Here is a 26,692-nt window from a genome sequence, read left to right on the forward strand (position 1 = left end):
CCTTTTCTTGGGCTGATCTGCTATGATATGGTTTTGCATAAATTTTGTTCCCTTTTGCCTTTTGTGTCATGTTTCCCCTTGGTTTCAGATTTCTGTCTTCACTGCTTGACTACTATCAATACTACTACTCTACCTACTAGTTATAGTCAGTTATTTGTGTTTTTCAGCCTCAAAGGCAGTGGAATAGAGGGAACAGGGAGATGGAAGTATAGATGGACCAGAAACTAATCAGAAACTGACCTGAAACTGGTCTGAAATTATAACATGCGCTGAAATTTAGTAGTCAAAATTTAATATAAATTCAAACAGTTCAGGGGGAAAAAAATAACTTCCATCAACTCTAAATACAGTTTCAGATGTTTATTCCAGCTTGAGAATGTTTTTGCTATTCGTAAGGATGTTTGTTATATATCCCCAAAGACCCTGTAGACCTCAGTCAGAGTGCAGTAAGCTTGAGAAATTTGGATATGTGTCCCAGAACACAGCATAGCAAATTCCTATTTCACTCATAAGAAATAAACCACACCAAAATAGTACAAGGCTTTAGTGTCAATGGTTCCATACAGTCTTGATGAAGGCGAATTTATTTTTCCTAAATATCTCAGTAGTAGTATATTGTGTTTCTATGTTAATTAGAAAGCCCCTGCAATCAGAGTTTGGTTTTTCATTTTTAGTATTCCATACCTTCTTTGCTCTTTCTGCATTCTGTTAACATACTTTACACAGTCACTTCATCTAAATAAGGTAACTGCAGTTTCTACACTGTGCTCACTTAGTCATTAACGATTTTATTATTAGCATATTCTAACACTCAGTTCTGTAGGCGAAGCTTTCTCCACCTGGCATGTATATTTTCTCCCTACAATTGTATTTTTCCACATTTATTTTTTCAGTGTTATTCTCACAGTAATAATATTTTTCTGAAACTGTGTAGAGTCCAGAATCATGTAGACTAATTCTTCCTGACACTGTACTTACCAGTGCTTTTGTTCACATTACTGTCAAAAATAATCTGCAAATATCCAGTTCCCATATTTCTTTTTCAATATTTCCACTCTTCTTTCATAATATCATAGCATGAGATCATGTCTAATTATATGAAAAAAATCAGCATTTGTCTAATTCATTTGAAGAGATACCCATATCCTGAAACAGCATTTTCCTCTGCAAAGGTAGTCAGCTGATCTGCTGTCTGTGCAGCTAAAATACATGTAATATGGGCCACATTTCCAAACCCAGGTGCCTGTCTGGAGCTAACGTCTCCAGAGTTGTATTGATACAGCTGCAATTGAATCTGGAGATTTTTCATCAGTGCTAAATACTGTATTTAATAACCCTACTGAAGCCAATATGAATGGCAGTTCTTTGGCAAGTGAGCGTTTTGCTCCTGATCTGTGATGAGAGAGAGAGATAATCGATGACGTATGTTGTTTTGTGAAAGTCTTCTGCTGCCTAACACAGAATTTATTTAAATAATCTCTCCTGTATTTCCCATCTCTGCCATTATGTCTATTTGATTGCAATACAAGTCAGATGTATATTTTCAGTCTAGTTTTTCTAGCTCTTGTCTTCCATCCAGTTCAATTTATTCATCAGCATGAATAATAGTTTCAGATGAAAGTCAACTTTTCTGCTGGTAAAGAGTAATAAAAGCACTGCTATACTGAAATATATATTCAGAAATAGCAAGATTATCTCATTATTACACATTCATTTATTTTTAATTTTTCTTTTTATTGTTCTTTGTTATTTAAGATAGATGTATCACAGTAGAGACATTAATTCTGTTGATGATTATGATAATTTTAACTATTTTTACACTTTATACTTATTTTCACAGCCTAACTATCCAGATACGCTTTTTGAAAGAGGAGTTCCTCTGTACATGCTGTAGCACCTGAAGCAATCACTCAGAATCTGTCCTTTAGCTCAGTAATCAGGCTACTCACAGGTGATTTTGAAAGTCTGGTTTCACAACTCTTGAAAAAAAATCGATATAGACAGACATTAATTTTTATGTGATTTGAGCTAGATAAATATTCATTTACTCATTTACTCATATGCTGTGTCAATAGCGGGAAAGAAAGCACATCCAGGATTTTAAAAACCACCATGTTTTTGTGTCAGGTTAGGACAATAATGCACAATTCAGATGACTTCCTATCCAAACTTGCCTCCAGACTTCCACATCCTGACAGATCCATGGGCAGATTCAGACACAGAACTGTACTGCTGAAAACATAGGCCTTGTTTTTAATCCAATTCATCATGAAAAAAATAAATTCATGAAGTCATATTGAATATTGAGAGAAAATATTTCCTAAAGGCATTTTTACTTTTTCTCAGGAAAAGATGATTTTTATCCCCAGGAAATACTGACATTATGGGAAGTGAACATTCCAAATCAGAGGACTGTTCTGAGGGAGAATTTGTGATAATCTCAAATAGTGATTTCATTGTACTGGCACCTGAAAAGTCAAGACTGCTGTGGTTCACCTGAAAGTGAATGTCAGTTTTCAGACCTTGTAAATTATCCCAGTCTAGGGCTATACATCCTTTGAGGCTAAGGGGTACCAAATACATCTTCAGTTTAGGACAAAAATTTAATCCCATTTAGTGCTTCAATAGTCCTTTCTCTGCTAATCTCACATAGTCATGATGATTGCCCAAAGAAGCCATGCATTCTCCTTCCTTGGACATTCTCAAGACTGAGCTGGATAAACTCCTAAACCACCAGGTCTCACAGTTTCCCTGACACTGTTTTGGGCAGGAAATTGAACCTTCTGAGGTTGTTCACAACTGTATTGTCATATGATTCCATGATGGTATGTTTGATATTTTCAGATATACTGAGATTTGGTTTCTGGTTATCCAGAATGTGCAGATGAGGTTTTAATTATGCCACTTCTTTCTCTCTCTAATATCTATGTGCTGGCCTCATATGGCTCCCTGAAGTACGTGGTTCCATTTCTACCATTAGCTGAAATCATCAATGGTATGAATAGCATTCCCTAGGCTTGAGATGTTCCATAAGTGATACATAATTGATTTACATTTTAAAAGGCTGTCATACACATGTATGCTAGTGGGATGCTTGTCAGTGATACCTGAAACCTTTTCAGACTAAACATTAAATATAAATCCAGAGTACTTGCTTGTACCCTTTATTCTTCTTTCTTAACTATCTAGACAAAAGCAACATTTCTGCCAACTCTCACAGCTCCTTTGCATTGGTACTGCTTTTCTCTCATGAGAGTTAGATGTCTTTTAGTAATATTTGTTAATCTACCATAAAGTACTTCCAGTTCTATAATTCTTTCTTTACGTTCAGGGATAAGACATTTATTTCTTCCACTTCTCCCTGTGCTGGCATAGCACAGGAACTTTGCTGTTCCTTCTCACAGATGGAAGCTCATGACTACATTGCTTGGTTACCAGATTTCCCTCTATTGTGTCTCTCTATCCTCAGCACTGACATGTTTGCCTTTTCAGTAGTCAAGTGAGCAGGGTAATTTGAATAACTGCTGTAGAGGTAAAGACACAAGGGGTCTGATTTAATTTTGTTTAAATGTTAGTAAATGAAATGTAATCTGATAGGGAGTAGTAGAATCACCGTGCAGATGACAAGTGTTAGGCAGATCTTATTACCTGGAATAATTGAAAACTGTCTGCTTCCTATAGCTTTACTTGGCCTTCTCCATCTTAGAGTTAAAAAAATACGTGCTGCTCTTGATGAATTCTGAAAAAGGATCATAAACTAACTTAGTTCTAGTTCAGTTTCCATGAGAAGTAGTGAAGGCGGGTGCACCAGCCAGCGCTCAAAGGAGATGGGTGTATGGACAAGCAATAGCCAAAGTGTGCACGTCAGAATAATTTGGATTGCAATAGTCATGTTCAAAAGACTAAATAGTCATAAGAGAACAATTTATTCATCTCAGTTCTCATAAACTAACTTGTGATCCATGTTTTGTCACCCAGAAGATTCCAAGATGGGTGTCCCATTTGTGTAATTTACTTTAGGTATGAATAACCTCAGGACTCTGTTTCATATGTTTTCATCTTTCCTGTTGATCTTCTAAGTGAATATTTTACTGCCAGAAAGAATTCCTGAAAGTGAAAAAGGAAAAGAAATTATCAATATTCTGTTTTATATCAATAGAATTACATCTCCTGCTGCTTGAACACACACACATTCATGGGTGAATTTCAGACAAGCCAGTAGGTATCAGTAGGTAGAACATACCTGATCAGCCAAAAATATTGCATGTATTTTTAATCCACAAGGACGTGAACAGCTGTGGGTCTTGGAACACTTTATCAATTTATGAATCTAAGAATCTATAGAGCATTGAAATCCTTCCAAAATAGTTCACACTTGAGACAGATCATGGCATATGATAATATGGTAGTGGAACCCCGGCTATAATGCCATCTGCTTTTCCTGTGTGAAAATACCTCAGGAAGGATTGGCAACATTATAGTGATATGTGACAATCACTGCTTAACAGCACATCTCGTTCAAGCCAAATTAGCTTATTTGAGAACATGAAAGGAAGTTAGATTAAGGGGGAAAATAATAATTATTTTTGCCTAAAAATATATAGAATTAAAAATGTCTAGCATTATATATAATCAGTTATGTCAATAATTGTATTTTACACCTTATTTAGTTTTAAAACTTTTAATATTTCTGGATAAATAACAAATTGTCAATCACTTGTGTGTTTAGTGATTACAAGACGTTTTAGCATCTTCTGTCTTACAACTACTAGCCAATTTATTTTACCATAGTTTTGCTCTCTATGCTATATAATGTCTCTGTACTGTTGCTATATTTCCAATGTTTGATTGGATAGCTGAGATTCAGATATAAATATTTAGGATATTCTTCAATAGTAAGAAATTTCTGAAAGGTAGCAAGGGATTCAATCTTTAAAGATGATTTTTTTTCCTTTGTTTCTGTTAGGCAAATTACTTCAAGAGTGATTCAGTAAAACAAAAGGAAATTATAGGGCTTGGATTTTTATAAAAGAAGAGCAAAGATGTACTTTTTTTTCAGGGGGTCCTAACCTATTATAAATGTCTCCAGAACTCTTAGCTTTTCACAGACAAATATCCCTCCTCTCCCCCTCTTCCCACAGGTTGATGCATCAGTCAGATTCTAATAGGCACTTTTCCAGCTTGTGTTCATGAAACATTTTGCAGTCTGTGTTTATTTTTAGATGGGAGGTATTTACATGATTTTCTTGATATAAATTTTTTCTCATTCTTTTTATTAAACGCTATCCTGTTTTTTATATATATATTAGTAACTTATACTTCCCTAGTAACAAAATCCCCAGCAAGTATGCATTTTAAGCAGAATAATGCCAAAAACAGGCAGCACATGACAATAGACTTCCCTGCAACCTACTGCTACTAAAACATTTCAATATAGAAAAACAGCTCTTTAGGGCTCGTATTACTCTCCCACTTCTAATAATTTTAAGGGATCTAATTATACTGTTTCTCTCCAGAGAGTTCTGTGAATTAAGAGTTATTCCACTGAAGTCAGTACTGCCATATAGGACAGAACCAGAGTCATAAAGGGGACCAGTTGTTTCCTGATCCTCTGGTGAAAAGAAAAGGTGCCATGGGATTAGAAATTAACTGGTTTATACATACCCAAGTTAATAAAAAGATACCAAAAACGTTTTCTTTTAGTCTACAGCTGTAATTAGGCAGCTGAGTTTACAAAAAGTGAGTTTTTCTGATATCTGTTAGACCAGTTTCTAAAACTTTGCTCTTTAAAGGTAAAGCACCAGACAGTTTTGTACAGGGTCTTGGTAGCTGAGTTTAGATACCTCTTAGGTGTTGAGCAAAGGAAGCAAAATCAATTTGAATACTATTTCTATCTTTAAAATTAGCATTTCCAAGGGAATTCTATTTCTTTAAAATGAGATGGAGGAAAGAGTGAAAGAATCCAGTAAGAGGCTCATTAAAATGCCTAATTCTGTTTTCATTTTTTCTTATAAATTAGGTACCCGTTCCACTTGCTGCTATTGTGATATTTTCTTTTACAAATACTTAAATAAGTAGGTTACTAAGAGCAGGGGTGGTCCTCTACCTTCACAGCCCAAACATTTAACCTTATAATTAGATACAGATGTCTGCCTCAAGGACAGTATTTTTTTGTGAAAATTCTGCCTACTTTTGGACATAGAAACACATGGCTCTTCAATGTCCCTGTGATCACAATGTCACTATTATATTTGTATTTTCTTCCAAGCTAACTATATTATAAAAGCAAAAAACCTGCAAGTTACACTGTAATTAATCCTTGAAAGACAGTGTGCCTATAATTATGATCACAGGAACAAGCAATCTACAAGAGTGTATTTACTCTGGGCTGTGTTCATCAGAAATCATCCATGAAGGCCCGTGGCAGGTACTGAAGGTCACGGATCATGGCTGGTCAGGCTATTTGTTTGAGCTTAATCTCTTAAAATAGTGTGAAGGCTGCATTGTTTAAATCAATCAGTCAAGAATGTCAGGAAGCAGAATATGAACTTTTATCAGAGAAATTAAATTGCACTCCAGCATGTTTTATGATAGTAATTGCACTTTATATGTATTTTATGGTAAGTCTCCATTTCACAACTTAATAACTGTAGCAGGTTTCTGTATTCTCACACTGAGAAGCAGCAGCAAACTGCATAATAGCATTAGCCAGGTGTGATGGTAGCATTTTGGGATTCATATATTCTTTCTTTAGTTTCATTGGATGAAAATTTACTTTCTCATAAGAGAAAATTTCCTTCACTTTCTGGTTTTGATACCAACTCATGCTTGACTAATTTGTTGTAATACTGTTATCTATGTGGCCATACCTGTTAAACAGTTTAACTGAGCTCTTTTTTTTTTTAACAGAGAACACAAGGACAAAGTGGGAGAATAAGAAAATGGGAAAGAGAAGAGAGGCAAAAGAAGTTTGATAGCAACAATACCAGAATGCCTTCCAGGAATATCTAGGGCTCAAGAGAACTCAATGGATGCAGGAGCTTTATGTGAGTCCTTCTTTTTTCGTCTACTTTTGTTAGATTTTTGATGACTCAAGCTCAACAATGTCATGGAAGATCCTTGTATTCTCAAGGTATGGTGGGGATGACCCTCTTCTTGGATACCGGTTAAACCAGCAGTGGTGGTGCCAACAGCATTCCTGTAGACAAGTAATATGGTCAGAGAGTAAAGCTGGCTTTAAGTGAAGATATGAACTCACACCTGCAGAGCAACAGACATTTAAATGAAAAGACTTAGTGCCAGGTCTTCCTTGAATTTTAAACTTGTCCTTACTAAACTAACAGAAGGGGTGAATTATGTACAGGTACACTGACTCCCCTTAGGAGAGAGAGCATGTATCTTCAATACTGATTTTGAATCCTCATCTTTAAATAGAAATACTATTGATGGAGGGAAAAGCTGCTGTCAGATTGCTATGCTCTGTCTATAGTCTATTTGCTGTAAAATGGAAAATGACCCAGGGAAATAAATGTGCTATGCAAGTCTGAGTAAGAAAGCTCTGATAGAAAATATTTATTTAAAGAGAAACATAGTTTACCTGCATATGTGTTACATATTTTAAAAGATCTAAACACCTGGAGCTGGTAGCTGTCTGTGCTGTCCTTGCTAATGTGAGAGGAATCCCAAACAGTGTGTTGACTAAAATCCTTACATGTTTACATCATGTCTGCGGGGTGTTTACATTCTTAAATGGCATGTACCCAGGAATCTGAAAAGAAACCAAGCAGTGATAATTTAGCACTTTGGAATGAAGTACATAAGATCTACACTTTAAAGCAAGGCTATTGCCAATCAAGTGAGTCACCAACCAAAGGCATTAGAAATAAACAAGAATAAATAAATAGCAAATGTGAAGAATTTTAATTTTAAATTAATTTTAAAATCATAGAATCATTTAGTTTGGAAAAAACCTTTAAGATCATAGAGTCCAGCTGTTAACCCATCAAGTTCACGACTAAATCATGTCCCCAAGTGCTACAACCACATGTCCTTTAACTGACTCCAGGGATGGTGACTCAACCACTTCCCTGGGCAGCCAATTTCAATGCCTGACAGCCCATCAGTGAAGAGATTTTTCCCAATATCCAACCTTAACCTCTTCTGGAGCAACTTGTGTCCATTTCCTCTCATCCTATCATTGGTTACCTGGAGAAAAGGCTGACCCCCACCTCGCTACAACCTCCTTTCAGGGAGTTGCAGAGAGCAACGAAGCCCCCTGAACCTGTATTTTTTTTTCCAGGCTAAACAACTCCAGCTCCCTCAGCTGTACCTCATGAGACTTGTGCTCCAGTCACTTCACCAGCTTTGTTGCCTTTTTCTGGATAAGTTCCAGCATCTCAGTGTCTTTCTAGGAGAGAGGGGCCTAAAACTGGCGCAGGATTTGAGGTGTGGCCTCACCAGTTCTGAGTACAGAGGGACAGCCATAGTCCTTTAGGCTACACTGTTTCTGATACCTTGCTTGGAACAGACTCGGGTTCTTCACCCAGAGGGTGACTGGGCACTGGAACAGGCTCCCTAGGAAGTTGTCACAGCACCAAGCCTGAGAGAGTTCAGAAAACGTTTGGACAATGCTCTCAGGCACATGGTGTGACTCTTGGACATGACCCTGTGCAGGGCAGGGAGTTGGACTCGATGGTGCTTGTGGGTCCCTTCCAAATCAGCATATTCTGTGATTCTGTGAAATGGCAGCAAGAAAAAGGGTGTGGCTTTGTAGGATGTGTACAGTTTAGATTTCATGTCATTATTTTCATTATGTAAACTGCCAACAGAAAAAAACCAGCAAGCTGATAGGGATAGCCAGGTTATTTCTACTATTTACTTGGAGGAACATAAATTAAATTTTTCAGATACTTGTTGACATATGTTTATGTATGACCCAGATTTCTTCTCTTTATGTTAGTACTGCTTTTGTTCTTGATTCACATTATCATAGAGCAAACTAGAAAATAATTCTTCTCCTTTTTTAAAATTTATTTCTGAATAAACAAATAATTTGGTACTTAAATAGGCAAGAACTTGGAAATTATTTCTGAGGTATGGTTACACATTGCTAGGTAGAGTACCGTTACATCTATGAAAGTGATATTCTGTGACATTGATCATGCTTTATTTTTAAAGAAATGGATCAATTTCAGTTAGATAACTAAGAGTTCACAGAGCTGCCAGTTAAATCATGCCAAGCACTATGAAAATACTATGGCAAATAGCAAAGTAGAATATAAGTATGACACTCCTTATAAATGCCTATCCCCTAATTATCATCTGAACTTTGTCACAGTGAGACAGCATTAAACAGGGAAGTTTTACCTGACCTGTAGAGTTAAATATTAGCTAGCTTTAGATTAAAAATATAGGCAAGATAAATAGACTTCAACTTTGATCACAAAATGGGGCAATTGAATAAGTGAAATCGAAACTGTGCAATTAGAGCATTTCACACAGAGGAAGCGTAGAAACAATGGATAACAACAGACAAAATGATAATTCCCTGGATACGTGAAAAGAATATGGGGGAAAAAAGAATAAAAATTGCCAGAAGAAACGTCATGTACATGGGCAGGTAAGAAAATTAATGAATTTTTGTATCAGCTTGGCATAACTTCTGAGCAATTCAGTGTTATTCAGTGGTGTCAGATATGGCTGAAACATCCAAGAATATAACATCAATTGAAAACTGTGACCGGTTAGGGATATGAAGGGATTATAAGCATTATTCATGCTTTTTTTTCTTCAGTGGCCACCAATATGATGGAAAATCTATTTCCTTCTACATTAAATCCCTAAATGTCACAAGATAATTAAAGAATATTTTTACAAAGTGCATCCTTCTCTGGAATAAATGACCATGGATGTGCTGATTTCATCAGAGCTGTGCCATTTTATGTTATTCAGATACCTGGCTGAATTCTTTAATGTTTATTGAAAAATAAAACTTTGGAAATATGACCACATGAAAGCTCATGTTGACCTTCAGAAAGACACTAAAAAAAGTCGGTGGACTAAGATACCCCTCATATAAAGCATCAGAAGATAGAAATCTATGACTCTGTATTAACACTGAAACACAACAGTTTCAGTGTTGGTTGGGCTCAATGAACTTAGCAGTTTTTTCCAACCTTAATGATTATGATTCTATAAGTGATTCCACTCAGATCATTAGAACAGTCACTTTATAATATCCAGCTTTGGATTAAGGCAAAACAATTTTAGATTTTTTGCATGGCCATCAGATTTTGGAATTATCTAACAGGACTTAAGTGCCTTGTCCTTCATAAATCAACATAAATATTACTTTGTCGTGATAGCTAAACAAATCTCAGTTATTGAGTTTGTTGACATCTTACCTAGTAGCTCTAAGAGAGATGATTCCAGGGCACCGCTGTCTTGGGGTGCTGACTTTAACATCATGGCTTCAGAAGCTGGCATTAATTATGTATGTTTCCAAAAAATCTATCCTTTCCCATCTCTGTCTTCTTGTTTTGCTCCTGTGCCGCCTACTCCCGTATGCCAGAACAAGTGTTCATGTACTCACAGTTCAGGTTGAAATCAACCTAGAAAAAGAATTGGTGGAGGACAAAACTTTCTCTTTTAGCAGGAACCCCAAGTTATGTATGCTTAAACCAGTGATGCTACTTAAGAAATCTGAGTAAGGCACTGGGGGAACTCTGCTATTACCAGCCCAACAGAGGGTCCTCTCTGCTGAATTTCAAGAACAGGAACTCTCTCATCACCTGTCCTCCTGTTTCTCTGAGCCCCTGAGCTGCTGTAGCTGCTTAGGCTAAGTGTTGGAACTAGAAACACTCATTTCTTCTCCCAGTTACTCAAAAAAGAAGGTTTCATATTCTTTTAGAAGCAATAAAAATACCTGTGTATTTGTGGGAAACGATGAAGTCTTTCTACCTTTATCACTTCAATAGGGCAAAGAGATGCTGCCAAGGCTAGGAGTTGGAAATATCCTGAGCTAACTCGACCCAGCCCTGATTGTCTTAGACTTGAAAATAGATTTTAGGATATTCTCTTTAAAGATCAGCATATAAGATAACCATACTGCTGGTTGGAAAACACATTTAAACACTTTTGAGCAGAGAAAGTGAATAACCCATCAGACAGAAGGTAATTAAACAGATCGGGTTTCTGGCCTTTTTGTTTGCCTTGCAAGGTATTTATACAACAGTATTTTTAATCCAAATGAAGCTGGAAGAGAGCTAAGGAAAGAACAAAAAGTGTTCTTTGGTCATGGTTGGAGAAACTTTATTTGGATGACCATAAAGACCTGTGACTGGACGTCATTTACTCTGAACTAGTACCTGACCACAGGTAAGAAAGTGATGTTAAAATCATGTTGCTGTGGCACACAGGAAAAAAGGTCTGTAACCAGATATTAATTAACTTAGGAAAGGAGTCAGGGAAATACTTAACATCTACTTGGAGACAGGACAAGTGATAAGGTTGGTTAATTAAACAAATATTTATGGATAATTTATCTGATATTTTCAGAAGAAGATTCTATTTTTGTTTGGTGACTATTATGTACAGAAAATTTGTGGTACAGGGACAAAAGTTGAATAGTTCGCTTGGTGATTGATGTGGGATATAATTACTGATTATATTAATGGACATTTTTATTTGACTAGTTCTGAGAGATAATGAATAATCATTCAGTGGTCTTGGTTATCACTAACATAGAATTAACCGCTTGTAGCCCTGAAAACAAAAATAAAAACATATTCAGGTGTAAACCTCAAATGTTGGGTTTTAATATAAAGAAGCCTGTGACTGCCTCTTTCTCCACAGGGCAGTAGTTCAAATAATGTATATTTTAGGCAGAATATTATATCTGTCATGAGATGTGTGATAATACAGTGAATAGAAAGCCCTAAGATTTCCCAGAGTTCGTGTAAATGTATGTAATATATTCAAAACTGTTTAGGAATTACATTTATTCAGCAGTAAAGAGCATGAACAAGTCATGTGCTTTTGATTACAACAGTCCTCTAGAAGACATAAATTGTTCTCCTGGTGGAATTTTATGTTTTCATTGCCTGGGACTTTTCTAATTCCAGCTCCCTTGGGCCTCTGAGCACAGAAGCACCTGAGCAGAGGTTCTGCAGCCATACATGTTCTGCCAGCTCATAACGAGCTTGCTCTATTTTATTGTGTTTTAAGAATGAAGAAGGGATAATGTAAATTTATCTATATCAGCCATTTGCCATCTAATATTTTGTTGGGAAATTGTTGTTTCTGAATAGCATGGCAGATCAGAAAACAACACTGTAGGCACAGTGCTCCTCTCAGTCCTTCTCCTGTTATTACTGAAAAAGAAATGTTATGAAGACAAGAAACAGGCTGAGTTAATTCCTTTATATATAACTCATGTATTTACTGTGAGGTCTGCCTGTCACCTTTGTGTCAAATGCTCTTCTGCCTCTACAGAGCAGGAGACTGCTTAGGATAGCCACTGCCTTCAGAAGGAGAAAGGTGGTGTGGCATGGGTGAAGAAGATACAGCCCTCATGCCTAAAATTTTCCAACAGAGCTCACAACATGGAATGTGGGGAGAGAGGCTGTGCTGCTGTGCATCCTCACACTTGCATTGCAGCTTTGTCCTGGCCTTTTAGGATGTGGCTTGGATTTGACCGAGTGTACTTGGCAGTCTGCAGCCAATGCAGCCAAAGGCCAGTTATGTTTCTGTGAGTCTCTATTTCCTATTAGTAAAATAAATATATTTAAAAAGTAAGGAGTCATCCAGATATCCTTGTTAAAAAGGCTGTGCAAATCCTGTAGATTATTTGAATTTTTTTCTTAAAAGCTTGGTAATTACTTGGAAAATTAATGAAGTATCTTTAAAGGGAAATATTCCCTGTCTGAAAAGGAATGTGTATTGCCTTCAGGAAGTTATTCTGATGTCTTACAGTGGGCTATACAAAGAAAATACCTTCCTTTATACTGCTTAGTAAACCATTAATATAATAAATATAGAAGGACAGAGAATCAACATTTTTGACTCCTATTATTCAATGTTTTTAAAAGCCTTTGCTGTGAATAAATAGAGACTTTAAAATGCTCCTGAGTAGGCTTATATTCACAGATTCCTAAGATCTCCTGGAAATGGAAGTAATTTTCATTTAAATAATTTATTATCAGACTCACAGTGCACTCTACATCTTAAATGCAAACTGATTACAGCTTGCCCATCTCCAAGCATTTAAAACTACTAAGTCAGGATGCAAGAAAAGGTAAGCTTGGCTTAAAAAAAGAGAAATTAGGAGGAAAAAAGGTTATTGTTTCTTTTGTTTATTTATCTTTTTGGAAGCCTATAGAGTGAACTTTTCACTATTGATATGGCTAACTACATTTACCTGTCAAAATGCATCTGGTGTTCTGACGTTTTAAAGCTCTTCCCATTCAATAGAGTTCAAGATTGACCTATTTCCCATTTTTCTTTCCAGCTTATATTTTAGCAATATGAATTTCACATTTTTAATTTTCATTTTATGAAAATCCATGTATTTCAGTAAAAAGATAAGACTTTAATAAATAAAAATTTTAAATATATGTAGAAAAAATGTGAAGTGGAAAAGTGTTAATAATAACGATTAACTTCTAATTTTTTTTTAATAAAAATTTTATTTGTTAGGAAATATATTTTCAGTGAAATAAGTTAACCAAGTTTGTATATAATGCCTGCCAATTATGTGTTTGCTTAAATTCTTGTTAATATTTGTATTGAAATATATGAATATATTTTTCTAAAAGTTGTTTGCTTTGCTGGACAAACTGGCCAATGGATAACTCCCTTAACCAAAGAAGTTACCCTGAAGAAAAGACTTTGTATCTCCAGAGGTCAGTGACTTTCTCTAATTGCATGATAGTTTTTCTGTCCTGTGTTTCACAGAACCATAGAAGCATAGAATGTTTTGGGTTGGAAGGGACCTTAAAAATCATCCAGTTCCAACCCCTCTTCCATGGACAGGGACATCTGCTAGGCCAGGTTACTCAGAGCCCAATCCAACCTGGCCTTGAACACTTCCAGGGATGGGGCATCCACAGCTGCTCTGGGCAACCTCTTTCAGTGACTCATCACCCTCTGAATAAAGAATTCCTTCCTAATATATGACCTAAACCTACCTTCCTTCAGCTTGAACTCATCCTCCTTCATCCTGTTATCACATGCCCTTGAAAAAGTCACTCTCCATCTTTCTTGTTGGTTCCCTTCAGGTACTGGAAGGCGCAATAAGGCCTGCCCAGACCCTTGTCTTCTCCAGGCTGAAAAATCCCAATTTTCTCAGCCTGTCTTCACAGGAGAGGTGTTCTAGAGCCCTGCTCATCTTCATGGCCTCCTGTGGACTTGCTCCCATACTTCCATGTCCTTCTTATGTTGGGGACCCAAGAGCTGTATGCTGTGCTCCAGGTGGGGTCTCACCAGAGCAGGTTAGAGGGGCAGAATCACCTCCCTTGATCTACAGCCCATGCTGCTTTAGATGCAGCCCAGGATATGGTTGGCTTTTGGGGCCAACCCAATCATCTTACAAAGAAGTAAGGAAAATGAGATTCCATAGTGGCCCAGACTTCGGTGATTTTCTTTTCGTGATTTTCTTTTCTGATCCTGACCTTCTGAGCAAAGATGAGTTCTCAGAGTTTAGTGCTTGTTGGTCAACCTTCTGTACTGTAAAATGTTCCCAAAGTATGGAGAAATGTATCTGGAGAACAATGGAGTTCAACATTTCCTCTTCCTTGGATCTTAAGACAGGATAATGGATGTTCCCTTTTTAAAGCATTACACTATTGATTGTGTAATAGGCTTTATCACTTTTACAAAAAGTGTTACCTCACCTAGTTCTATGTTCATTACTTTATTTACTTCTGAGAAAAATATGATCTTCAGAAGGTCCCAGGCATGGATTTACTGTCCTGGATCAAATGAGTAAAACCTGATAATTCAGAAGTCGTTGGCAAGAGAACAGCAGCCAGGTCATGTTCCCACAGGTTTCTCTGATAATCACTAATTGCTTCAAAATCACATATTCAAAATGGAAAAGAGAGCTGATTCTATCGAGTCACATCATTAAGAAGAAGAGATGACACACAACATCAGCTGCCTAGCAATACCATGTTCCTTCTACTTATCAGTGATATGTTTATTCTCTTTTTAAATAGTAGAAATGCTGAAGTTTCTGCTATTTTTTAAAGTCCATAGTAGTTCCTCATCTGAATACAGTTAATTCTCAGTAATTCCAACACACATGAATTTTCTTCTGATTTTCATACTCTTGTACTAAACTAAATAATTGCTTTTCCCTCCTTGTTAAAGCCCTTCAATATCTTTAAGCATTTATAATGTGTCCAATTAGTTGTATAATGGCAAGCTATACAAATGCTGGGGGAGGATCTTCGAAGTGAAAGTATGGTAGTTCAGCATTGATTTTCCGTAAAAGCAGAGCACTTAACAGCACAGTGCTCTGCTCTCTCCTGGTCCAGTTCCAGGAAAGGATTTAGGCACCTAAGACAACAGCTGAGTAGATACAAATTATCTAAATCTATTCAGCCACTATTTAACCTTTGTGGAGCCTAAATTCAATAAGGAACTCCCTGTTCCATCTTAAAATCCCTAAGCACATAGGCTTGTGCTTCTGTAGATGCCCAGAGCAGATGATGTCTATGTAGCCATCTTATTACTTATTTTCCTTCTAAATGTGACTGGAACCCCAGAAGCAGACATTCCTTCACTTTAACTGACTCTGAGACTTAACCTAAGAAGTTTCTTTGCAGAGTGCCAAAAGCATATCTGCAAAAACAGGCTGCATTTTTCTGCAGTCTCCCTTTCTTTAAGTTAATGAAGAAAATGACGGTGCTGTTCACCTTCTCTGTCAGATTCTAGAGTTCATCAGTTCACAAATTAGGATGTGAGTCCAGTTTCTTCCTCAGAAAGCAGTAAACACGCAGATTCTGTCTCAAAGGAAAGTGCCTTCACCACTAATCATGATTTCAGCTGCATTTTTGAAAAAGAGAGGAGAAAACCTTTACATCTGTGCTGCCCTGTGGCAGGGAGTGCCAGGGTCTCTGGCCACAGAGGTCCTGCCACACTGCAGCCTGCAGTGTTCCAGATAAAGCATCTACAAATCATCCTGACCTGATAAGTGCAGAAGTCAAGGGACGCAATATGTGGATTTGGGGGTTCATTATTAGTTTCGGGTACTCAAAATGTATATTTGATACCCATGTGGTCAGTCTCTGCACTCACATTAGTCTATTTCCTTACCCATACTTACTTTACTTCTGCTCTGGAAATATCTCAGATTTTAAGAAGGTATTTTTAAGTCTGGGGGAAATTCATATGAGAAACATTCTTGTTCTTTTCTTTTTAATTCTTCGCTGCATTTATTTTTTTTCCCTGAACATTGCAGTTAGCATTACACATTGGTTATTTCTTTTTCAGCCTTTGATCATGGTAGGGATCTTTTTCTGGGCCATTTCTTGTTTGTACATCTATCTGGTATTGAGTTTTTACATTGCTTCAAAAATGGAGCAACATGCACCTGTTTAATTTGTCCTTATATTACACTGAATATTTACATTTGAATTGTTGCTCACTTTTGTCACAGATGCCTGTCCTCACAGATTTTTTCCTTTTCTTACTTATATGTATATATGAAATGGTTTTCTTGAAGCTATGATCTTTAATTTTTTTTATTTCATCATACTTGTTTTCTTATTAATGATTTCTCTTTCTGGCTAGCCTTTTACACTGTTCTGATGCATTTACACATATTGATATCCCTCATTTATGACTTTAATCTATCAAAATAATTTCATGCAAGCTCTTTAAAGTTTAATTTTGAAATTTAAACATAAATACATCATAAATTTAAATATATTATATCTACTGTCTCACTTTCCCCTATTGATTTTGTAGTTCTATCAAGAAAATAATCAATGTTGATAAAAGCTGTTGTTTGCAAACACATGATTAATATGGCTTATAACATAGATCCTTGTTAAGCTAATATGTGTTTTGAAAGAAATGTATTGAATATCTGATATTAGACCTATGCACTGGAGCTCTGCTGGATAGAGCAGAATATTAGCTAACTTACAAGGCTTAATTCTGATTTTACAATACTGCTTTTTTTCCAGAAAACGGTGTTATTAATTTTTCAGGGCTAGTAAAAATATATATTTGGAATAAAATAGAGTGTCTGGGTTATTTCCAAAAATAAGCTTGACTACCTGTCAACTCATGATTGTGTCTATCAACTCACATTGTAACTTTATATATACTCATTTATATAAAGCGGGAGGCATTTTTTTTTCCTTGTGTAGAAAATTTCAGAAGTTAAGCTCAATACCAGCAGATACCACCATTATACTATAATTTCTATTTCCTTAGGATTACCTTTATGCACTATATTCTAGGAAGGATATTTTGCGGGCACTTCTGAAGGAGCTGAGAATCAGCTGTGTGATTTCAGACCCCAGACAGTAAGCTGAGGATTAAGAAATGTTATTATTGTGACAATGAGTTGTTTAATGTTTTGTTCTTTATGGCAAAAAAACCCCTGTGGTGACTGCTTGCTAAATTATTACTTTTCAGTAGATAGCAACAAATTGACATCTCCGTTCCAAGATAGGCAGAAATTAAGCTTATAATGGGGGAGGATTTAGTATTTATTGGATTTTTTTCACACTGAATGTGTTCACTACTTGTGCTGCTTTTTGTCCTTTTTCAGCCATTTTTATTTCCATCTTAAGAATCATGACCCTGCTCCAGCAGGGGTCAATGAAATCTCACCATTAACCATGAAGAAAACGAAAAACTATCCCCTCAGAAATCATTGCAGCCTATTCTTTTTTTCTCCTGCTGCTTCAGTCTATGGCTTTTATCTTTCATAACTCTTTTGTTTATTGTTTCAGTTTGCAACTGTTCCCTCATGTTTTGGCTCATTGATTTTGTTTCCTTGGTTCTCACAGTAGCTTTACTACTCAAACACTGTTTTCCCTTCTACAAAGGAAATAGGTTATTTGCTATACAAACAGATTGGCTGTTGGATTTGATGCCACAGCAATAGTCAGCTCTCCATTCAGAAAGGTTAATGTCCTGTGAACCCCAGCTTTAGTCTGCTGTCATTCTCTCTCATGTTCGTGGCTTATGAGGGGATCACATTTTATTTGCTGGACTTATCACTGTTTTTTTCTTCTTGTGGTAATTGCCTGACCTGTTATGATTGTCGTTTGCAGTATTTACTGACTCACAGATCTTTCCATCCACTTTATCTCTGCTTGTTCTTATCAGAAGAGGCTCATTGACATTTTGTTTGGTCAGTGCCCACACACAGACTGCTCAGTAAAAGTTCCCATATTCTAATGATGTGCGCTTTGAGATCTGAAATATTTATGTAGCATTCAGGGGTATAAACCCTCTAAAATTAATGGTATGTTTTATGTGATAGTGTACTAGTTTTTATTACGTATTTGAAAGGGAAAACATTTACTTTCTTTTATAACCCATGACAATCATATGTTTTTGCTACCAAAAAACCCCAAACCAACCAAACAAAATTCCCCCAACCCCCCCAGCTGAACTAATTTTAAAACATAAAAAAACTTAAAAATGTGCTTGGGAAGACCTCTCCCCCCAAACTGCAATTTTGTTTCAGAATATATTTTTGTTTATCCTTGTCCTGCAAAATGCAAAGCAAATGCCATTAGTGCCTTTACACACTGTGCTCTGTGCAATTTATGCTGAGCAGCAACAGACTCCAGCAGTAAGTGGCCACATAGTGAGATGAACAGTTACATAACCACAGACAGTAATTGGATGCTATTAATGAGAATTTGGGATAACACCATTTTTTAGCCCCAGATGCAGTTAGCTTTTTATAATCTCGATTAATGTCATATACACTCTTTTTTTACAGTGAATAATTATTTTCCTAATCTCCAGTTGTGCTCTGCAGAGTCACTGAAACAAGGAACTCTGCGTTAACCTGATTTGTCCAGGTGCCTCAGATTATGTAGCACAAGGATGGATTTGTAGAAGGTCCCTCTGCATATGGAGAGGTGGAAAGTTGTGTCACTTTGTAGGCATCTCTAAGAAATTGCATTTTCCAGAGTCCTAATTCTTTTACCTTTTTCATCACAGTTCTCTTGTTCCTGTGAATAAATATCTACCTTTAGAAAGCAGCAGCTGCTTGTATTACACCTTTTCAGATAGTCTGGCCAGAATCCAGAGCAGGGCAGAAGCAGGTGTCTGTTCATAATTTATTTTTCTTTGCTATTGGCATACAGAATGGAATAAATGGGGAGCTGGGGCTAGGTCCTGCACCAGACCCCTATTTTTAAGGTACTTTCCAGCATGACAACCCTCGCTCTTTAAATAGACACGCTTGGAAACAGATCTGGGATGTTGGCAGCTCAAATGGACGGGGCTCCAGCATCTGCTGTGGAAAAATAGACACTTCTTAGTAGAAGGTGTAGCAAAATAAAAAAATGCCTTAGTCTTCAAAATGTATAGTTTTCCACTGAAACCTGGGGCCTTGCCACGTGAGTACAAGTGTGCTCTGACCTGATTTCCTGGGTTACTGTGGTTACTGTGAAAGTGAAGCCACTGGGAGCTGCAGGTGCTCAGCATTTTGGAAAATCAGGTATCAAGTAATAAAGCTGAACTTGCAAAGAACAGTTTTTAAGAAAAGTACCAGTTGATTAATAATCAGTTAAACACCTCAAATTGTGCTGTATGGGATATTTAAAGGAAGTCCTACCTAAAGCAGTCTAATAGAGCACTGAAATTGAAAGAATTAAATTCAAGGTATTATTTTTTACTGTTTTTTTCTCATTTTCTGCTTAGAGTCACTGAGCTCTATCCAATTGACTGACTTTTTATTTTTAACCACATTCTGTGGTCATAGAAATTAGTTTTTGCCGGTATGTTATTACTAGGTTGAAAAGCCTAGAATTTTGGATAAAATGCTTTGAATTAGGACCCTGTGGAAAGTGATGATGGTGATCCTATGAGGACTCTGAAAGAATCTTGTTTTACCTAGTTTAATATTATCAAGCTTTGTAGCACAGGACACCTTCTCTAAGTAAGCATCCTCACTTTTCTTGTGATTCAGCACATTTCAAAAAGGTTGGCAAGTTCACTAGCACTCCACCTCCATGAGCATTTTAAATGAAGTGCGAATTTGAACAAAACAATTAAAAATGTGGCTAAAAGCCTGCTTCTTTGCAGATGGTTTTGTGCAGTTGCCATCCTTAGAGGGTGTCAAAATCAGACTGCATAAAGCCCTGAGCAAGATTCTTGCTTTTAAAAATCCTTGTGCATTTGGAATGACAGCAGGATTTGGTGGGAAGTGCTTCTCTTGCTGGGTTCTTCCTCATGTGCCAAAGAGGTCTGGATTCAGAAGTTCTAGTTTTACAAGAGGCAGGATTCCCTCAGTTTTGAATTTATTAAGCCAGGCAAGATGCTGGGCAAGATGCAAGACCTAAAGTATAAGAAGTTACATAAGACTTTCAGTACTATTAGTCTACTAACCCTAGAATTTCTTCTTATTTCAGGTGTCTGTAACATATGTCAACACTCCGTGTTAACACTAAATTTATTTTTCAAGAAAAATATCTCATACTGTCACTCTTGAAATCAGAACTAACTGAAAAGTGTGTAACAGCTTGTGGAGGAGTGGGATTGCAGAAGAAAATACAAGAACATTACATTAAATTTTTTAAAACACTGGTCACTTTTTGAACTGAGACTCTCAGAATTAAGATGACTAAATGCTTCTCTACATTAAAAGTTACCATGAAGAAAAAAATGGAAGTGTGAATTTAAGCTCATAAACTACTCCACACTAACTCCTTTTGCAAATTCTCTTAGCTAGCAATGTGTGAAGTAATTTACTCCACTTCCGAAAAGCATCAGTAAGTTCACACCTTATCTTTGAGAAGGAGGAGGTTATCTCATATTCACTGTGCATTTCATGCCTTACATGAGTTCCTTGTGCATTGCAAATCCAAAACCTCTGATCAGAGTTGCTGCATGAAAACCCCTCGTACATTTTTGAATATTCAGACATGATCAAGGCCGAGGTAAAGGAATGACCATATGTCTCAAATATATTCCAGTGGTTGTTCCTGAGTCATGAAGAAAGTCCTCCTGACATTCATTATTGCTCCTGCTTCAAGACACCAGTGACCCCAAACAAACTTGTGCAGAGAAACAACAGGAAATTGGGAAATTTTAGTCATTTGGCATCTAACCCTAGTCCTTCATGGCTTCTAGTATGTGTTTTTCCATCCCATGGCTCTGTTAAAGGAACTGTTCTGGTATTACAGATTGCTTCTTTGCAACCTGCCACAGAATGTGTGGTAAATGCAGCCCCCTAGGTCCTAGGCTACGGCTGGCAGAGTGCAGCCTGACCACTCTGGCAGCCTCTGCCTCCTCAAGAGCTGCAGAAAGAGTCTAGAGCTCCTGCCCTGCGTGGGAAACATCTCAAATTGTTGACACTCTCCCGTGTCATTCTAGGAGCTTCTTAATAAGATAAACAATGAAGAGCTAACAAAAATGGCAGTGGTGGGGTTCAGTCATCAACATACATATTTTCTGTGTTTTCATATTTACCCAATAGCAATGGTCACCAGGGGCAGGTTTAGGCTGTAGGCTATCTCTTTCTGAATATATATGAAGCGCCCCCCTGAATATTAAAAGCAATCCCACATGAGACAATATTCAATCAATTTACCAAATTAATCAGCAAAATTCTGATTATTTATGGCATCAGTTGTGTTTGAAAATCTTCCGCAAACCTCCAGTGCTTAATCAGCCTTTTTGATCTAAAAGCTGAGTGGTAATTCTCACTATGGCTTCTCTTCTTACACAATTTCCAGCACTTTCTGTCCCTCACTTAGGTGAAAGTATTGAGGAAATAATCTTTTTTTGTGACATTTTGGCACTTGTAGTCCCTATTGGAACTGCAGTGTGCATAAAGCATAAAAACTCTAGCAAAAAGCTAGCTATGCTTTATGAATTTCTAAAAATAAAGTCTTTTTTCAGGTGAAGTGATGATTGTCTTCATAAAACGACTTGTCCTTTCCAATTTCAAAATCATGTGGTGGCTTGGCTAGAAGAAAGAGATGCTATAACATTTCTTGAGAATTTAATGTTGATACTCTTTTTAAATTTATGCATATGTCCGAATGTGTGAAAAAGCATGATCTTTGTAATGAGCTTACAAACGAAAACTTCAGTCTGGTTCAAGTCAATGAAGTGTTTTAGTAGAGTTAATTCCAATTGTGAATCATCTAGAACAGAATATGCCGAAATCATTAGAATGGCTGAAAAGTCAGGAAAAAATTAAAAACAAGAAAAAGTGATTTTTCTCTCTATGAATTCAGATTTTTGAATATTCTTTAAATTTTAAAGAGTTTCTCTTCAAATGAATACTGGAACTCTCACATAATCACACAACTTCAGGATTAAGAGCTTTCAAAGACATGGGCATAGTAAAATTAGAAGAGATAAAACGTTGCATATCCTTTATAGCCAGGTAAATGCATACCTAAGATTTTACAGGATGGAGACCTGCCTCTGACTAGCTATGACTCAGTCTGTACTGCACCAGTGAAGGAGTGGAGACAACAAATTTGTTGTGAGTGGTTGGTCTGGAATGGGAAGCAATCTGTCCGAGCTCATATGAAGCTGAGGCATAGGATTTATTAGCTGAGATGTAGCAGATGGTGGGACTCCATCTGCAAAAGCACTGTATTATTTGAGCTTTCTAAATCTGTTATCAAGACAACTCTATGTACCACACTGTGCTCATGTATACATGTTCTGTATGACTCAAATATAGATGCTTCCCCAATACTGGACACCTTTTGCAACACTGGACACTTCTAACATGCAGCTGAACAGAGTGCAGAGCCCATCTTGTTTTGACTAAGCTTTTGCCAAGAAAGATTAGACCAGTTTATCCTTAAGGTCCCTTCCAACCTGGTGCTTAATGAGTCTGTGACAGTCAAATTTCAGATGTAGTGCCCGAAATGTTTTCAGTGTTTAATTCTGAAATATTTTGGTTTTGAATATAATTTTTCTGTTTCATTTAATTTAGCAAAGAGAGCTTCCTGCAAAACAACATCAGAGGAGGTAGAGAGCAGTTTCAGGTCTGAGAATTCCCATAAAAGGAAGACATGAAAATGAGAATGGAAGAAGGGTAAGTGAGGAAGGTACTCTAAATATAGAAGTGGAGATAAAGGTACTAAAACCTGAGTGCCAATATGGGTTTAAAAGTCCAGAACGCAGATGAGGGGAAATTTAAAAAGTGTCTATTCAATTATGTCAACAACTATTGAAAAAAAAATCAATTAATCTATTTAACAAAATCTGTGACACAAATCAGAAATGGTGAGCTAACTATAGTAGTGACATAAATGATCATCAAGAGTCTTACTATTAAATACGTTGGTTAACATCACTGCTATTTATTGTGCTTACTATATTACAACTATACCAAAGAATTTAATATCTATGTGCGAAGATAAAGAAACATTCAGTCAACAGATGGGAAGGGCACAAGCAAACAGTACATGCTGGTCAGTATGGCAGGCACCACTCAAGTCACGGGCTGTTTCACCTTTGTGACTAACATTTTATAGGTGTCACAGAGGAAAATTTTGCAGGTGATTAACCAGTGAATTTTGCAGGTATTTATGGATTGGTTACAGGGCAAGTGAGAACAGGGTGCTTGGCTGTGCTAGATGGGCAGGCTCTATGAGGGGATGACTGCATGTGCAGTAGGAAGGGGACATCTGTGCACTATGCAGCTTGAGAGGAGAGTGCCAGACAGGTTTTCACTGGCACTTTTGAAAACTTACAACCCCCAGCCAATGCAGCCAACGCATCTCAAATGTACAACAGCACCAGGAGAACTTCTCAGGTTGCCCATGTGACTAGTGCTCAGCCTGAACACCCCTGTTAACCACATCGACAGCTTCTTGCTGATAAACAGCACTTACATCAACACAACACCATTAATTTTGCAGTCACACAGGGTTACCTCTGTGAAGATCATTTTATTTTTTTATTGCATTGGTGTGGTGTTCCCTGCCCCTCTCCACGAGCTGCACTTGCAGAAGAGTTGCTGTGTCCTTGTGGGAGTGTAAGGAGCCAGAGGTTTCATAGGAATCACTAGAGCAGATGGATTAATTTCTTCCATTCAGGTGGATTGCAATTTCTTCCAATAGCAACGTAAATATATAATGAAAACTTTTGTGTGGGGTCTATCAAAAGGCTTGGGCTAAAACCAAGAGGAGAGCCTGACTTAACTGAGAAGTATCCTTAGAGGTAAAAGGTATTTTCTCTTTCCTTGTACTCCCCTGCTGGTCTGTTGTCCTTTTGCATATTTCCCTATTCTTTCAAGCTAAATATTTTCTTTCTTGATGTTCCTTTCGGGGTTTTTTCTCCCCAGGAAACCACTAGGTCTTCCTATTCTCTCCATCAAGGTACCAGCCTCAAGTTCCCTACTGCCACCTCTGCTGACAGTGTCCCCTCCCTGTCCCTCTATGCCGCCTGCTCTGGGGGGTGTCTGGCTGTTAACCTCTTACCATAACCTACATTCCCATGGGCTCTCACCCTGCAGGGCAGCTTAGGAACCTGTAAGCACCAGCTAGTGATATTTAGATAGGCTGGGAAGATGTCGAGTGTGAAGAATGTTAAGTACAGTGCAGGAGTGTATGCACAGCATGGATGCACAGCCCTCAAAAAAAGAAGTCTCCCAACAGATTTTTGTAAATTTACCTTCAACATTTAAAAAAAAAAATCACAGTGTCAAGGGTGAAAATAGTTGACAGTGAAGATATAATAACTGTCCTTATTGTTTGATTCTAAAGCTATTGAACTTCTAATGAAATTAGAAAATACTTTCAGCTGAAAGCTCCCTTTATCTGTGATTTTAGTAGGGACACATTGTACACTTCAGTTTTTTTCCATTCATTTGCTCCCAGATAAGCAGTATGCTATTACTCTCTAGTGGTGCTGTCTTCAGGGACTATTTCTGTCCGGCACTTGGGAGAATGCATTATGAGATGTCAGCATGTGTGAGCAGAGATAGTATGGCTTGTCATGTACCGATAGGCCATATTCTGCTATAAAATGATGGCTTTGTCTTTTATCACTGTCACAGTCTTACTTAACAAGCTGTGACTCTGTGGTTCATCACAAAGAAAACTGTCATCCCTAGATACGTGCCTTGAATGTCCTTTCATCTTCCATGCAGGTAGGATCTGCCGTGTGACATCAAGCAGAACAGTAACTCCAGATGGACTCTGGTAGCGCAGCAGTATATTAACAAAGGGGTTCACTGGCACAAATCCAGGTTTTGCACCTTAGATTAGATTACAGGGATAAGGAAAACATATGCAAGCTTTTAAATGAAGCAAGACCTGTAATATGTCATAAGTATAATTAGAAAAGGAAATGTTAGTAATCCATCGTGTTTAAGTGATAATTTATTTATCACGGTGTTATTCCAAGTAACAGATAAATCAATTAGAGTTCCTTTAGAAAGCAAATAAATAGTGTTGGTTCAATGGGGTGATGACAGATGAAGTGTTTTGAGGAACCCATAAGTTCTGTAGATAGATTTCTCCACATAATTATGTTTAGGATGAAATTTGGAAATCACTGGCCTTCACTAAAGACTGTGATGCTGCTAGCAATTTATCTGGCTCTTAGCAGTTCTGTTCATAAGGTCACTGAACAAAGAAACAGTGTCTGTTGCTAGGATCAGAGGCAGACATCTAAGGAGAAAAGCCTTCAGCATTTCCAGAGGGCACATATATTAAATAGTTATACAGGGTATTTAGTGAGTGCTTTGCACCAGAGCCTGCAGGTCAGAATTTTTCTGGCAGAGGAAAACGGACGTATTCCGCTCACTTCAGCATTTTGTATGGCCATGGGACATATTATACTGCCTGTTGTGATTCTGCAGATCAGATTAAACTACTTTGTCGACATTAAAGTATGAATATTTCATGTGAGCTTTTACAGGGCCGACTTTAAACTAAGACGCTGAAGTACTTCTCCATATTCCTCTTTCCTGGGATTTTGTATTTTAAAACCAGTCCTCCCTTGCACAAAGTTGTTCTTCCGTGTTACTGCATTTTAATTGTGTAAGTGGGAAAGCCAGGTATAGTAACTCTTATGAGGAACAGGCTTCCAATCCCAGTGCGGCAAAAGGAAGAAGGAAGAGATGTGTGTCAGTCAACAAAAGTGTCTTCTGAGGGTGTAAAATTACAGGGAGTGGAAACAGAGTAGTTTCTCCATTGATGGAAAATTGCAGCATTCACATGTAATAGTGCTGTGAGGATTTGAGGGATGCCAAGGAAACCTGTGTGGATGTGTTACCAGTAAAATGCCTGTCTGCCTAGTGCTTAAAAATAGAAAACAGGGTGTTGAGTACAGAGAAATTGATGTTGAAGAATTTCTGACCTCTTTATTTTGAAAAAGTGTCATCTCACTCTGCTTGACTCTGGGTGTTCTCACCCCTATCAGTGCTCAAAGACTTGAAACAAATTATAACTCCCTGGAAATGAGGTTATGGATAGTCTCTACTTGGATAGTGTTTCTCCATTGATTCTGGGTG

The 26,692-nt window shown here is 37.3% G+C and overlaps 1 long non-coding RNA gene across 1 annotated transcript; it reads right to left on the bottom strand.

Moving 5' to 3' along the window:
- Positions 1 to 345: 345 nt before the first annotated feature.
- On the bottom strand, positions 346 to 10,605 carry LOC121670709. The gene is made up of 4 exons (XR_006018224.1): positions 10,404 to 10,605; positions 7,598 to 7,768; positions 6,987 to 7,198; positions 346 to 4,107 (listed from the first exon to the last, which is right to left on the bottom strand). It is a non-coding gene; the product is annotated as an uncharacterized LOC121670709 (long non-coding RNA).
- Between the last annotated feature and the right edge of the window lie 16,087 nt (positions 10,606 to 26,692).

Source organism: Corvus kubaryi, unplaced genomic scaffold, assembly GCF_017639235.1.
Source record: "Corvus kubaryi isolate FWS band 111438036 unplaced genomic scaffold, C.kubaryi_AGA036_p1.0 37396, whole genome shotgun sequence".
Lineage (NCBI taxonomy): Eukaryota > Metazoa > Chordata > Aves > Passeriformes > Corvidae > Corvus > Corvus kubaryi.